The sequence below is a fragment of the Pleurodeles waltl genome, chromosome 7 (assembly GCF_031143425.1).
Source record: "Pleurodeles waltl isolate 20211129_DDA chromosome 7, aPleWal1.hap1.20221129, whole genome shotgun sequence".
NCBI classification, from domain to species: domain Eukaryota; kingdom Metazoa; phylum Chordata; class Amphibia; order Caudata; family Salamandridae; genus Pleurodeles; species Pleurodeles waltl.
Genome location: NC_090446.1, coordinates 462008270 through 462023225, shown reverse-complemented (window position 1 = coordinate 462023225; position 14956 = coordinate 462008270). Strand labels below are relative to the sequence as shown.

General features: G+C 46.5%; 1 pseudogene; it reads left to right on the top strand.

The window, feature by feature from the left end:
- Positions 1-14566: 14566 nt before the first annotated feature.
- LOC138246895 (sulfotransferase 1 family member D1-like) overlaps positions 14567-14956 on the top strand; it is a 428858-nt pseudogene continuing 428468 nt past the window's right edge.

The window sequence follows — 14956 nt, the reverse complement described above, 5'->3', positions numbered from 1 at the left end:
TACCCCCCCTCCAGTGACACTGATTAAAGCTAAACTGTTATGTGTGAATTCGTAGAATAAAAAGCTGATCATTAGATCGTGGAATGTTGCTGGGCTTAGAAGTAGGATAGAAGATGAAGAATGACTGAACATGGTAAACACGTCTTACTTGATATGTTTGCAAGAAACCTGGCATGCGAGGGCTTCTCACATTGAAGGGTAGTATTCCATTTTAACACCAGCTACACCTCCAAATAATCAAAGGAAGTTTAGCTACCCTGGTATCCGCAGAAGCACCCAACCCTAAAGAAGATCTATGCCAGCTCGACTTTTTTTTTGTAGCCTCTGTTGTTACAAGCTGCCGAAAAGCTGAATATAGTGTTAATAATTTTTTATAATAACATTGTTGGCAACATTGGAAGCTGAGTAATTGCTGTCCTGGAAAGGGAATTGAATATCTTTACTAAATATATTAGGTATGACTGTGTTTATATCTGATCAGGATATTTTAATTGTTGTAAATATGATGCACTAGCTGGAAATAGGTGTGAATATAGGGGTGAATATGGTGATGTCCGTCCTCATTTTTCCCATACCCCTAAGGTGAGGCAATTAATTAAATGATATATAGGTAAAACGTAGAGCTCATGGAGCAGACCGATGATGCAGGAAGACCAGTGATTCTAACCTTCAAGGGAAATAGGCATTGCTCTGTTATTAATCATATTTTGGGATCTGAAAATGGCCTAGGATTAATGGGAAGCTTTGAGGTTGTCAGCAGTCCATTCATTGATCACCAGCCCCTACTATTGGTCCTTAAGATTAGGAAAAACCATACGGAAGGGGAATGTTTATCAGCACATATTGAAACTCAGGGTAATAATTGGGTAAGCATTAAGTTGTCGCCTTTATAAACAGACCCTAAACAAGAGACTTATAGTGATACAAGACAAGGCATGGGATAATCTAGTCCAGGCAGAGGCTGCACGAGATACCACTCTATTCTGAAAAACAATGATCAGCCCTTCCTTAAGGACCAGACCTCCCCTCGGGTGGAGGCCCTAATTCAACAGTCAGATTGGCTGAAACCTTGGGGTGGGATATTTAACCCTAATGATGATGGATTAGCAGTACATAATAAAAGGATACTAATGATAGACCCTTCTTTTTTAACATTGGTTCGTCAAGAATATAGTGAAAAATCCCATGGTTGCCATAAGTTAACAGCCTTTTAAATGAGCTGTATGTGAATATTGATATTAAAGTCCCTGCTAGCGTCTTGCACTAAAGTAAGAAAGAAGTGAAGATGGTCCTTATGGGGTTTATAGAGTCAGCAAGCGAAGCTAACGAATGTGCGAAGACTACTGTGAAAAGATATTGTGAAGGGCCAATAGAGCAAGGAAACCAAAGCTATTTGCTAATGTTACCCGATTTACAACATAGATTTTATCACACTAGACTACGAACTTGAACCCTGCACTTTATAGTAGCTTTCCCCAATATGGGGATATGGGATCAAAAGCTACTCAAGTGTCAATGCGATGACAAATACCGCCAGTCATCTCTGCACTTTACCCTTTTTTGCAATGTTTATAGAGGTATCAGGAAACACAATTTACAACCTTTTTTTTCTTCATGGGTAAATATTTTTCTTTTAAGATGCATTTAATTCCATCTTTAGACTTGAAAATGAGGGATAGTGCCTTGTGTAATGTGGGGCCCTAGGCCCTCATGCTGGTAAGTAAGGGACGCAGACACGGTGGTAGGGTGGTACTGAACTGGCCTCAGGCATGTGCGCCTGGCCTCCTTTTATTGGCAGGGTCACCTGACTGGTGACGCCTGTGTTGGGTGGGTGTGGGTTACATCTGTAAGACCAGCCCTCAGCAGAGTGGCTGGCAGAAACACTAGAACGAGTCCAGCTGGACTCTACATCCCTCCCAAACTTTATTGAGGAACCAAACAAAAGTCCAACCTGTAAAAGAAACAATACCAAAACACCACAATCAGTCTCTCGGCCTCGAAAAGGCAGACTGCAGAATTGCAGTGGACATGGTGCAGCTGGGAGCACCCGGACACCTCCGCACGAGGCCATAATTTAACCAGGTACAGCTGGGCACGAACACTGTGTGGATGAAGTCCAGATACTTCAGTTGCTTGTCCACGACCTCACAGTTCGCTGGATATTGTTGATCGGGTCCTGCCTGGGCTCATGTGGTCAAAGTCTATTTACAGTTTCTGATGCGGGTGCATCTGGAGCAGTGGGGAGTCCACTGTACACAGTTCTGGACGGCATTCTGACTCTGGAGATTGTCTACCTCCTAAGACTGCAGATGACGTGACGGCCTGGGGCACCTGGGAGTCCAGCGGCAGAGAAGCGGCAGTCTTCCCTCTCGTGCCAGACCTCCATCAAGCAGGAGTCTCCTCGAGGCCCTTTCGCGGGCTTCCACAGGACTGTGTGGACTGTGCTTGCCTATCTCAGGCCCAGCAAAAACGTCTCAGAGGAACAGCCTACAGGACCACATCCTAGTCTCCCATGGAGCCACAAGGGTTGTTGATGCAGGGTCCGCTTGCTCGAGCCATCCGGATTCAGGTGCTCTGGCCATAGTGCAAAGTCTTCAGGTGACCAGTCTCTCAATATGAGACCTCCGTGCTTCCGGATGCCTGATGTGGAGCGGTCTCAGATGCATTCTCTCCCAGCGAGATTCCGCTCTCACAGGAATTCATTGGAGGCCCTTGTCCCTGGATTGCGACGGGACTGCGTGGGCTGTGCGGGCCAACGTCGGCCACGCCAAAGGAGTCTCTCTGAACTCCCAACAGGGCCACGTCCTAGTCTTGTGCGACCCCAAGGGTGGATGGTCCAAATGATCTGGTCTGCTCTCACCGGCAGGCGTCTGGTTCACGGAGCTCATGGCAAGTGTTCAGATGATAAGTTTCTACGTTGCCAGACATGCCTTGTCAGCGTCGGTTCTTGTTGCCGACTGTCTCCACTCAGGTGGTGCTGTGCTCCTCCTTCGATGATTGGGCGATGCACCACATCATGATGATGATGTTTTTTTCATCCTGTTGCAGATCAAACAGGTGGCGGCGGCTTCGTCAGCGGAAGGACCACTTGATGGACATAGGGGCCACGGCGGGTCTTGTGTGGCCTGTGCAGTCGGCGTCAGGGATGCCATCACAGCCAAGCAGCCGGTGACAGGTGACAGGTCGGTCGTACTGGGAAGCGTGGGGGACCACCCGCATCGCTGTCTTCAGTGACGTCTGCTCACCCCGGTGACTGTCTTGTACTGATGGATACCTCCTCATCTGCTCGCACGAGTCCTCAGTTGTGTCACTCTACTTCCTTCCACTTTCACACCTGCGATGGAGTTGATCTGTGGTGTGACCGGTCTGTCACACTCTTCTCCTCATTTCTTGTTGGCATCGTGCCACTCTCTCTTCTCCTTGGTGTGGTGTCATGCCACAGGTCACATGTTGCGGCACATGGACCTTGCGCTGCACCTCCGCTGGTACATCTTCCTCTTCGTCCTCGATGTGGCGTTGTGCCATGGGTCACATGCTGCTTCACACGGACCTATCACTGCACCTTCGCTGGTGCATCTTCCTCTTCGTCCTCGATGTGGCGTTGTGCCACAGGTCGCATGCTGCGTCACATGGACCTATCACTGCACCTCCTCTGGTGCATCTTGCTCGGTCGCAGCCTCTCACAGGCTGAGTCCTGCGGGTAGGACATGATCTGCTCTTCAGGCAGACCTCACCCGGTCTGGTCCGTTCCCGGATCCTCTTGGTGGACCTCTCTCTTCTCCTTCTCTTCACTCGATGGCGCCATTCTTGCGCCTTGAGGCTGCGCTGTTACGGCGCTCACTCCTGCCATCTGCTCTGGCAGGGTCGGTCAGTTCAGATGACCTGCTCACTGATGGGCCAACAGTGGCCATGTTCCGTCGCTGCGCGGCCAGCTGACATGGCCTCTTTTCCCGTGCGTTACGTCACGCTCTCGGGTACTCTCTCCATCTTCACGGACTTTACCCACATCGTCACATTCTCGGGCGCAGCTCTCTGTGCACGCTGCGCACGTGTCAGTCTCTTTTTTTTTCTGGGCGTCCTGTGGCAACGCCTGGCATGTCCCTTTCTTGTCCTGCGGTGATGTCCATCACTGCTGGGTCATGTGGCGTTCTTTCGGCGGTGGCGGCGGACAGCTGCCAGGGGCTGCGCAGACCATGCGCGCTCTCTTCGTACCTCACGTGGCACTTGCGTCCATTTCTCACCGTTGCAGCTTGGCTGGGACAGCTGCAATCTTCTCCTTCCCTTTTGCAGCGTCGCTCGTGTCGCTTCCTTCTTCCTCGCCGTTTCCGTCTTCTGCGCCAATTCTGTCCACGGGCGCACTCTTGGTTTGGAGCAGTCACTTTCTGAAGGTGCTGCTGTAAACTTTCCTTCATCCAAGCTTGCTTTATCTTTAAAACAGAAATAGGGTGCAATACCAACTCTGGCCACTGGATGCCAGTAGTGCACTTTTTTTTTCCTAGCTTCCAGATGGTCTTTCCTGTTACCGGCCTCGTTTGTTTCAACAGATGCCGGTGAGGAGGGCATGCTGCTGGGAGGACTTCTCGAGATGGTGGGGGCTGCAGGTAAGTTCAATTTTATTTTTCTTTTATCTTCTCTCCCTGTTTCTCTTCTCTTTGTTTTTCTTTCTTTCTGTCCAAATTTTTTTTCCTGCACAGCCTCGTTAAAGAGGTATGCAGATGGCAGCAACGTCAGTGAGGGGGGGTGTGGGGGCTCGGGCACCGCTTTTTTTTTTCTCTCTCTCTCTAGGTGTGAGCACTTTTATTCTTTTGTTGGAGGTGGGGGCGCGGCCCTGGGCACCTGGTGCGTGTCTGCACCATGTTATTTCGGTGCGTGTCTGCACCTCATCCTTGAATTCCTGCCGGGACAAGGTGGGGGCAGCCCCTGGGCATTTTCCTTTCTTCTTTGGTGCATGCCAGCACCATCGGTGATCTCAAGTTGCGGCCGCAGCAGTCCTCCGTGCTGCGGCCGTTTTCCGGCATTTTTGGGGTGGGGGCGGCCCTGGGCAAATCTTCTTTGGTGCGCGAGTGCACCATGCTTTAAAAATGACAAGGGGGCGACCGCCCGGCACAATTGGGCACTTCAAAACGACAAGGGGAAACGGCCCTCGGGCATTGTCATTCATTCTTGGTGCTCGATCGCACCATATTTTCACACGCGGCCGCAGCAGCCTGACACGCTGCGGACCGCATTCTTTTCAGGGGGCGACCGGCCCCGGCCATATTTGGCACATTCTCTTCTTTTGTTGTTTTTTTTTTTCACGGCGCGCGACAGCGCCATTTCCCCCACATACCGCGCGGACCCAGCAGCTTTCTCTCACGCTGCGGGCCGCGCTGCGTCCGACTTTTGGGGGGGCGGGTGCGGCCTCATGGCATTTTGTTTTCTTGGGCTGGGGACAACAGGCCAGCGCGCTTCGTAGCGCTTTATTTTCGGCGCCCGCAGCCGTTTTTGCAGTGCTGCGGGACGCGCTTATCAGCATCACTCACCCCCTTCTTTTACTCCAGTGGGACTGGGGCTGCGACGGCTTCACTTTTCCTCTTTCCTCCACCCATTGCTCCGTCGTAGGTTCATGTCTGCAACCACGTGGGGTTGCAGATCCCACTCGTCGCCATTGTAATGTGGGGCCCTAGGCCCTCATGCTTGTAAGGAAGGTGACGCAGACACGGTGGTAGGGTGGTACTGAACTGGCCTCAGGCACGTGCACCTGGCCTCCTTTTATTGGCAGGGTCACCTGACTGGTGACGCCTGTGTTGGGTGGGTGTGGGTTACATCTGTAAGACCAGCCCTCAGCAGAGTGGCTGGCAGAAACACTAGAACGAGTCCAGCTGGACTCTACACCTTGCAGTGTCTGTTTAAGTTCATTTCGCTATTTAAAGGAGGAAGGCTTGTTCACATCTAGAGGTTTTAGCTTATGAAATTAATTAAATTCATCATTCTGGTTTGTTTTTAGCCTTTAGAGGAGCGATTCTAGCTTTTTTCACATGTTCTATTTATCCTCCTTTTTGCAATTTAATCATGAATTAAACTTTAACTCTTCTCTTTGTACTTTAATTGTGAATTTCACTTTAATTTTTCAAATCGGTTGTAAATGTACTAGAAGCAAATCAAACGTAAAAAGACGATATGGTGCCAACATATAAAGTATTCTGATGGACTTGTTTCTGCACTCTAATCGTGAATTGCGATTTAACCCTGTAAAGTTGTTGTAAATGGATTAGGAAGTAAACGATAACATATGTTTGATGTTTTCTTTCTTAAATATACAATTGTCTCATGCACTGATCGTGAAATTATATCTAAGTGAGATTATTGTAATGTGAGATATTTCTCGATTGTACTATTTTTATATAGGGTTTCTCTTTTATGGATTTTATCCAACTAAAGATTTGCGAATTGTGAAACTTGGTGTGAAGTAGTAAGCCTGGGTCTTTTGTCCAGCTCTCCCTCTTCTGCACTCAATTCTTCCTTGCTCTTTGTCTCAGTGTGTAGCACATTGGGGTTTTAAAAATGTTATTATTGTTTTATGTATACAAAAAAAGTGTTACAGCAACCTGCCCCTACTTGAGTTCTGCATGCTGGGTGTACAACAACGTTATACACAAACATATGGAACATTCATCATATTGTTAATCAACAACACATAAGCCCCTGTCCCCAGTTGCCCACTGTCAACCCTCAAACCTTCCCTGTTGATATACAGTGGAAAGCAATATAAGACATCTATTTGTTGGAACATCTGCTAGTTTGTTCCGTTGGGATGGTCAGGTAGCAATTCGTTTTGAAAAGGACTTTATGTCTGTGGCGAGTTATCCCTAGTATGTGCTATTGTTCATTCATGCCTTTTATTTGAAGGATAGTCGTGCCCAGAAGGTAATAGATTGTTTATGGAGTGGTGGGTGATCTGAGCCTGAGCGCTAGGGCGCATCCGAGTGCCTCTCCAAGAGGGCTTTCCATCCACATACTCTGGGCGGTCTTTAGTCGTCAGGCTGTACTGTTTGAGATCTGCAAGCTAATGATTCCCACTGGTCTGAGTATGGTTCTTTGTGCAGGCTTCTTGGCTCTTCCCTGAGTAATGCTCTACTCTCCATCTCCTCCCACCTGATAGCTTATTTTTCTTTAAGCCCCCACCGTAGGGAAGGTGCACAATCTCCAGTTTTTCATGATGTTCTTTTATGCGAGGAGCAGTGCTAAGTCCATGAATCTTGCAGCTACCTTAGTGGTCAATTTCACTGATACATGCCTAGCATTATGATCTCAATTGTCCTCACATATTTCTCCTAACTGTCTACTCTGCTTCTGATACAACTGGCTGCCAATATGCAGTCAGAGGGCAATCCTGTGACGTGGTGAAGTCCACCTCATCACTCCTACATCCAGGGCAAAGTGCCTGGGTTGTAGGGAATATCTGATTCAGGTTAGTAGGAGAGACGTAAGCTCTATGCAATATACAGAACTGGGTGTATCAGAATCGTGCATTACAGGAGATTTTTGGGATATTCTAGGGCCCTTTACCATTCTTTGTCATAAAGTGCTCGGCCCACTGTGTCCTCCTATTTGTCTCTTAGAAGCGCAGTCACACTGTACTCCATTCTAGGAGTGATTTGCTGAGCCAGAATACCACTCTTTGTCACTCCCCTACTCTGTATAGTGGTTGAATAAGGGTGTGTGATGTGTGCTCTGTTTCCTCCATGCCACAAAGTTGTCGAAAGGCGTGCATTATCCTCGCATGGAGCAGGAATTAACCCCCATGGAGCTTCCAGTCTTATTCCAATATGTGAAACGGGGTTAGCGTTTTGTTTTGAAACCGGTTGCCCAAGGTGCTTAAACCCATTTGCTCCCGGTGGGTGAGTTCATGATGTGTAACATGCCCTGGTGTTAATGGGAGCCCTATAAATAGGGTGGCTGGTGTGTAGGTTTCATATGTTTTGTATATTCTATGCTGAATAAGAATGGCCAGTGTTTGGTATCCTTTACAGGTGGTCACATCAAGGCCTGCACTGTTCCCTTCTTCATGTGGGGAACTGAATCCTGTTCCGAGCAATTGCCTATTGGCCAGCCACTGGAGCTGTGCTGCACGGTGGTATCCTCTAACATCTGGGTCACCTATACCCTATTTATAAGTTGGCAGTTTCACCTTGGCCAGTGTCTCTTCTAGCCCCTTATGAAGGACCCCAGTGGTGTTTCTATGTCTTGAAAAATTATTCTTGGACGTACACATAGAATATTTCGAAATTAATATAGCAGATGTTGTAACCTGACAATTTTGGCCAAAGCAATACGGCCACCTGCTGATAATGGGGGCCCTGTCCAGAATGTTACTTGGGCCCTCAGAGTTCTGATCACTCTACCATCTACGAGGTCATCTCTAGCTTGGTATATATGGATACCCAAATAATGGAACATTTAGTGCTTCCAGCACAATGTCTTTCCTAACAGCTTTACCTCTGACTGGGGTTGCGAAACATAGAGGGGGTATACACAGGATTTGGCGTAATTGACCGTATCGCTCTACATATTGCCAAACTCTTCCATGATGCAGGCCAATTGGGAGAGGTCATCCTTGATGTCTTTGACATAGAGTAACATGTTGCCTGCATAAACTGAAAGTACATTGGTTGCACCCTTGAGGAGGATGCCTCATTTTGTTTCCAAACTTCTTTGTTTGATTGTTAAGTGCTCTATTACCAAAGCAGAAATTATGGGCGATAGTGGGCATCCTTGCCTGTTCCCTCACACTAAAGCGTAAGAAGCAGATGTGTGCTTTCCTGTTTTTACTGCAGTAGTGGGTGATATATATAGTAGCTTAATACAAGTGATGTATGAGTCGCCCACGCCGAAGCCCTGCAGTATAGTGTAGATGTATTCCTGGCTAATGGTACTGAATGCTTGCTCTAGGTCAAGCGCAAAGGAGGTAGAATGATCCCAAGCCATCTCTGATGCCTTAATCAGCTGATATAACCATGGCAAGTAAAGGGTAGTGCTTCTGTGGGAAACAAACCAATTTTGATCTATGTGGATAAGCACCAGGAGGTGCAGTAATAGTCTGTCTGCCAACATTTTACTGAGAATTTTGAAGTTGGTATCAAGTGTGGGAAGCAAACGACATGAGGTCATATCAGACTGCCCTCTGTTTGGTTTGAGTATTGTTGTGGCCATCGCTTCTCTAGTATTGGCCGATAGGCACAGTCTATTCTTGGTGCTGTGTTATTCATCGCGAGGAGCTTAGGTATACCAGTGTGGCTTGTTATGTTTGTGTAATACTCCTTTGGAAGTCCATTCAATACTGGTGAGTGTTTTAATAGCCTGTCTCATTTCCTGTTCTATTATCGATCCCCCAGTTTGCTCCCCTGGACATTGCTTATTCGAGGAAGGAGTTCATCCGATAGGAAATGTGTGATAGCATTTTACCTAGCACAGGGGTGTTCGAGCACAACTTGGTGAGGAGTCACTAAGAACTGTGTTTATTCCCTTCTGTGTTTGAACCTGAACTCCTTCATTAGTTCACAGGGAGAGAATTGGGCTAGGGGACTGTTGTGGTTTTTTTATCCACGCCCTTAGTCTATAAGCCTATATGTCAGAGAGTTCAGAATAGTTGTTCCACGACCAGTGGCAGCTGGCAGTTTTAGGAGGGAGGGGGGGCGGGTGGGAAGTACACTCACACTTTCAGACAGACACGCACGCACGCACATCCATTAACAACACTCATCAACATCCAAACATACACACACACACCAAACACTAATTTAAAAAGATCACACACACACACACTTACCTTCAGCCTCAGAGGTTCCAGGAGGGTTGGGAATGCTGCCTTCCCTCACTGGCTGACCTTAGGACCTTAGGTCAGCCAATGAGGGAAGGCAGCAGTCCCAGCCTCGTCACAGAGTAGGATGGTGTCAGTGAGACTGCTGACCCCCACCCCCCTCTGTGACGAGGTGTCACTGATTGACACTCGCCCTGGGCGCTTCAGGGCTTAAACCTGAAGAAACCAGGTCGAAGTCAATGGGTGACGCTTTCCTCCTCACCTGGGGGAGGGCCTCGAGGCACCTTTGCTGAGCTGAGGAGGTCACATCCATAGGAGCTGTCATCTCTTCAGCCCAGCAAAGTTCAGCTCAGGCAGCCAGGAGTTTACGCAAATCGCTCATGTCTGCTCCTGGCTGCCTGACCTGAGCATGAAGAGTGTCTGTCAGCCTGACCTTTGTTCAGCCTGACCGGCACTCTTCATCAGGAGCAAAAGGTGGGGGGGGGCTTGGCCCCTCCGCCCTAAAGGACGGGCTGCGCCTTTCCACTACCTTGTTAGTTCTGCTTTCTGCAAGAGGCCCACAGCTTCCGCTTTCTCTAAGTATCTCAGAGCTCATTCTGGTGGTTTCAAACATTGTTCTAGAGATGTGCAGGTCCCACTTGCAACTGCGAGGGAAGCGTCCCTTGTAGTGGCCTTGAATACGTCCCATTCTATAAGTGCTGAGGAGACAGTGCCTTTGTTATCTCAAAGGAAATTTTGAAGAGTTGTTATAGATATTCTCTTATCACAGCCACGTCAACTGTAGTTTCCAAGTGTGGACTGTTGTAGGCATGATGCCCCATCACAATGTTATTTCAAGTGGGTTATAATCTGACAGTGTTTAACATAAGCATGTCGCACTAAGAAGGGCCGTATGAGGGTCCATATTTATACTTTTTGGTGCGTCAAAACATTTACCGCCGGCTTGCGTCATTCCAAAAGCACCAACCGGGCACCAGATTTATGGAACATCGCAAGCCAGCGCTAAGCTCAGGCTACCTTCAGGGATTTTGCCTCAAAAAATGATACTAGGCTGGTTGGAGGCAAAAAATGCTGTTAACCAGCCTAGCATAATTTCCTAATGCCCAACCATCCATAACACATGACTCCTGTCTTAGCAAAGACAGCAGTCATGCCCACCACCCCAATGGTCAGCACAGGGGACCAGTGTCCCCTGGGCAGGGCCATTGCACCCAGTGCCATGCAGGCAGCCTCATGTCAGGGTCCCCAATGGCACTTAGAATATTTTTTTCAAAATACTTACCTATAGTTACCCTACTAACCTGGGATGGGGTCCCCCATCATGTGGTGTCCCTCTGGTGAGTATGGGGGTGTTCCTAGGGCTTGGGGTGGGTTCCTGTGGGCCCATTCCATGGTGTTTGGCCATGGACATGGGTCCACAGGTACCTTAGCTCCTGGTCTGGCCCAGGCGTTAAATAATGACGTTAAGCAGGCTTAGCGCCATTATTTAGGCATGCCTCCCACCTGTGGTCTATTTTTGCACGGGGGATAAATATGGCGCTGCAGGCTTAGAGTCATTTTGTGGACGGGAACGCCTACCTTGCATCTCATTGACATAAGGTGGGTTCACACATCCAAAAAATGACGATAACTCCTATATTTTGACACTAGACAGGTCTAGCGTCAAAATATAAATATGGAGTTTAGTTTGTGCTGTTTTTGTGTAAAAAAATGATGCACAAACAGAGTATAAATATGCTCCCCACACACCACCCTGACTGAGGGAGTTCACCGGAGGTATTCCACAATTAAGGCTGCTTCATGATCTCCTGCAGAGAGGCCCAGCTGTTGAGATCCACAGCTGACCTGCACCGCCGTGCATGCCCGTGCTCACCTTCCATATTGATGTTCATAGACAGGTTTAGGTATGGCATTTGCCTCCTGTAGGATCATCATTCTGCTGTCATTGCTGAGGCGAGCGGGTCTCAGGCCAGGAGGTCCTTGTAGGCTGAGGATAAGCGCTCCTCTTCCAGGACAGGTGACTGAGGACATCCCATGATGGAGGCACCCTCTTTTAACCTCTGGCACCGACTTCACAAACTGTCGGCGTGGCTCACACCACTATGGGAAGCCAAAATGGGGGATGCAGTCTCTTACTGCTGATTGACAGTGTGTTCTCCATCAAGTAATGGAAACTGTATTAACCGAAAGGTACACTGCCAGCCAGAGGTTACATGAGAAATGTAGCTAACAACATTCAACACTTCCTCTTCTGGATTCAGGGGGTATTTGACTTATTACTAAAAGCAGGATGCCAAAAAAGGCTACTTATGCTTTTTCTCTGCTTTAATTACACTACACTGCTCCTGGCTCGAACAAATATGCAACCATGCTTAATTATAGCAGCCTAGTAAAGAAGAAACACCTGTCTCTCTATCACTTTGTGTCTCTCTCTTGTTGTATTGGATTCTTTAGGATATGGTCGGAGCTGAATATCCTTTTTTTTTGTCCACATCATTACTATGGAGTATTTCGAATTATCGTGACTTCCCTTTTGTCTTGTTGGCCATTTGGAGTCATTCTGAAATTACACACTTTTGCAATCAACTGCATTGCAAATATTATATTTTAAAAAATACCTCAGGTTTTCACCTTTTCTCATATTTCTTATGTTTTAAGCAACTGTAGAGTGTGAAGTCACACTACAAATCATATCATACCTCCAAAATAAAGGCAAATTATGTGAGCCCAGGGTGTATGCTCTGGCAGTGGTAGTACCTTACAAATGAAACAAGCACTTGCAATGCAGTGGGTCTCACATTTGCTTGAATTAACGGTTTTGATGTTGTTAATTCATAACTGGACTTTTGTTGCCACATAGCTAGGTCAACCTGCCCATAATTTTGTCTTTTCCTGCCAGATAAAGCTAGTGGCTCTGCATACAACTAAAACACTTCTTCCCCTATCTGCAGCCAAAAATGAAAATGTTACCATTTAGCATCCTTAATTAAATCATGCATATTCCAATAGAATACCACTTTCACCACCCCACCATCAGATTTTCTGGCTGGCTAACACAGTTCCCAAAACAGGACAGCCATGGAGGAATAACAAGAGAAATAAACTAGAAGGGTCACCCAAACATATCAAGAGTGTTCAAACAGTCATAGTGTAATAAGCATTTTAAGTTGGCCTGAATCATGGTCATAATTGCTATAAGGAGAAATTATTAAAACATATACAGTTATCTTATAAACCAAATAAAAAACTTTATCAGAAATAAACATTTGGCATTAAACCTTGAAGCTCAGAACAGCCCCCAGAGGATACCACAATGAAAATAGCATTTATACGAAACAAGGTCATATTACCATATAGTTAGCCACTAAGAGGGGGAATACCCACATGAAAAGAAAATGACTGAAAGCATTGCAGTTTAACCATATATTTAGTCTCTAGAGGGCGTAGTATAATACACATTTTCAGAGTTCCCTAAAACACATACTATTTTCAGCTGTGAAATAAAAGCTCCCACCATGAAAGAGATTAAAAAGAGGACCACCACAGGCTGAGTTATGAGCAACAATGTTTTGTAAAAGAATGCCCTGCAAAGCATTATGAGACAACCGAGTGCAGCAAATATTGAAACATGTTGACTATAATGCTTAGCAGAACAGCCCCTAAAGAACACCACAATAAAAATATCATTTTTAAGAAATCTGGTCATGTAACTATATAATTAGCCCCTTAAGGACATAACCACATGAAAATAGAACAACACAAAATAAAATAGTACAGCCATATATTTAGCCCTCTGAAAGCATAGTACTTTGCATATTTCCAAGCCTACCAGAAATATTACAATGCGACAACCATTAAAACAAACACTACTCCAAGCTAAAAAACAAAAGTTCCAGCTATAAGAAAACTTAAAAAGGGACTGAATAGTGGGAGGGGTTATTATTTTGGGGTCCCCACTAAGCTAGTGTGGGGAGCCAGAGATGGCCTAAACAGAAAGAGCACATCATGTTTAACATTTTGGTGGTGGTCCCATTGTCCTAGGGCCACCACAGGCTGAGTTATGGGCAAAACGTTTTGAAAAAGAATGCCTGCAAAGCATTGTGGGGCAACTTTTCCCAAGTGCAGTGAATATTGTAGTATCAGTTCTCCTGCTGTGTTGTTAGATCCACATTACGGATTTCTTAGTTTTTTAGTAAAGCATTTATCAATGATACTTTTTTTGGGAAAGATATGGACCGTGACAGGAGAGCCAAAAGAAATGACTCTGATTAGGTAACAGTGTGAACAAGGTGACCAGCGCTCCAATAGCGCAGATGGAGTTTGCGATGTTGGTGCTGTTCCCGTTGTGAGGGCCATGGCTGCCATGGAGCACGAAGGGGAGAGACAAAAGAAAAAAATAGTTCACCCAAGCTGAATTATATCGGCATTCGTGCAATAATCCATGTAACAGGGTCAGTTTGCAAGGCAGTAACAAAACAGCCCTAAGCCAGGACAAACAAAAAAGCAATTACCAATGACATCAAGGGATTTTTGAAAGTCAAGCCCATGAATGGGTGAACGTGATGGGCGTGAGGTAGGCAGGGTTAAAAGCACACAATAACTTACAACAGGTGAAAGCGCTTTCATGCTCGATCTAAAAAAGATAATACTTAGCCTGTCTCTCACTCTTAGAGAGCCTCCAACATCTCCCTCCAACACATCTTTACACTTCCTCCTATCTAACCTGCACCCATTACATTACTGAGATCTTTTTTTATCTATCTCAGGATGGAGCACACTGAAATCATCCTTCACCCAGAGGCAAAGTGGTTTTGTGGAATTCCCTTCATCAAGTACTTCATCGAAAATTGGGAGCGGGTGGAATCGTTTCAGGCAAGAGAAGATGATATAATTATTGCTACCTACCCCAAGTCCGGTAAGTATGAAGTATGCACATCACCCCATGTACCCAAATCTGGTGCACTGGAAAAATCAACCAAACATCCCAGCATGGAAACACTCCAGGCTGCTTACATTGTGAATCCATGGTGAGTGACATTTGCCTTTAGAGATTCACGGTGTCACTAACTGAATGAAGGATGAAATGGGCTCAGATATACTCAGATAGGGTGGTAGTATCTGCATTCACTGATGTAGCTAGAATAAGAACAAGAAACA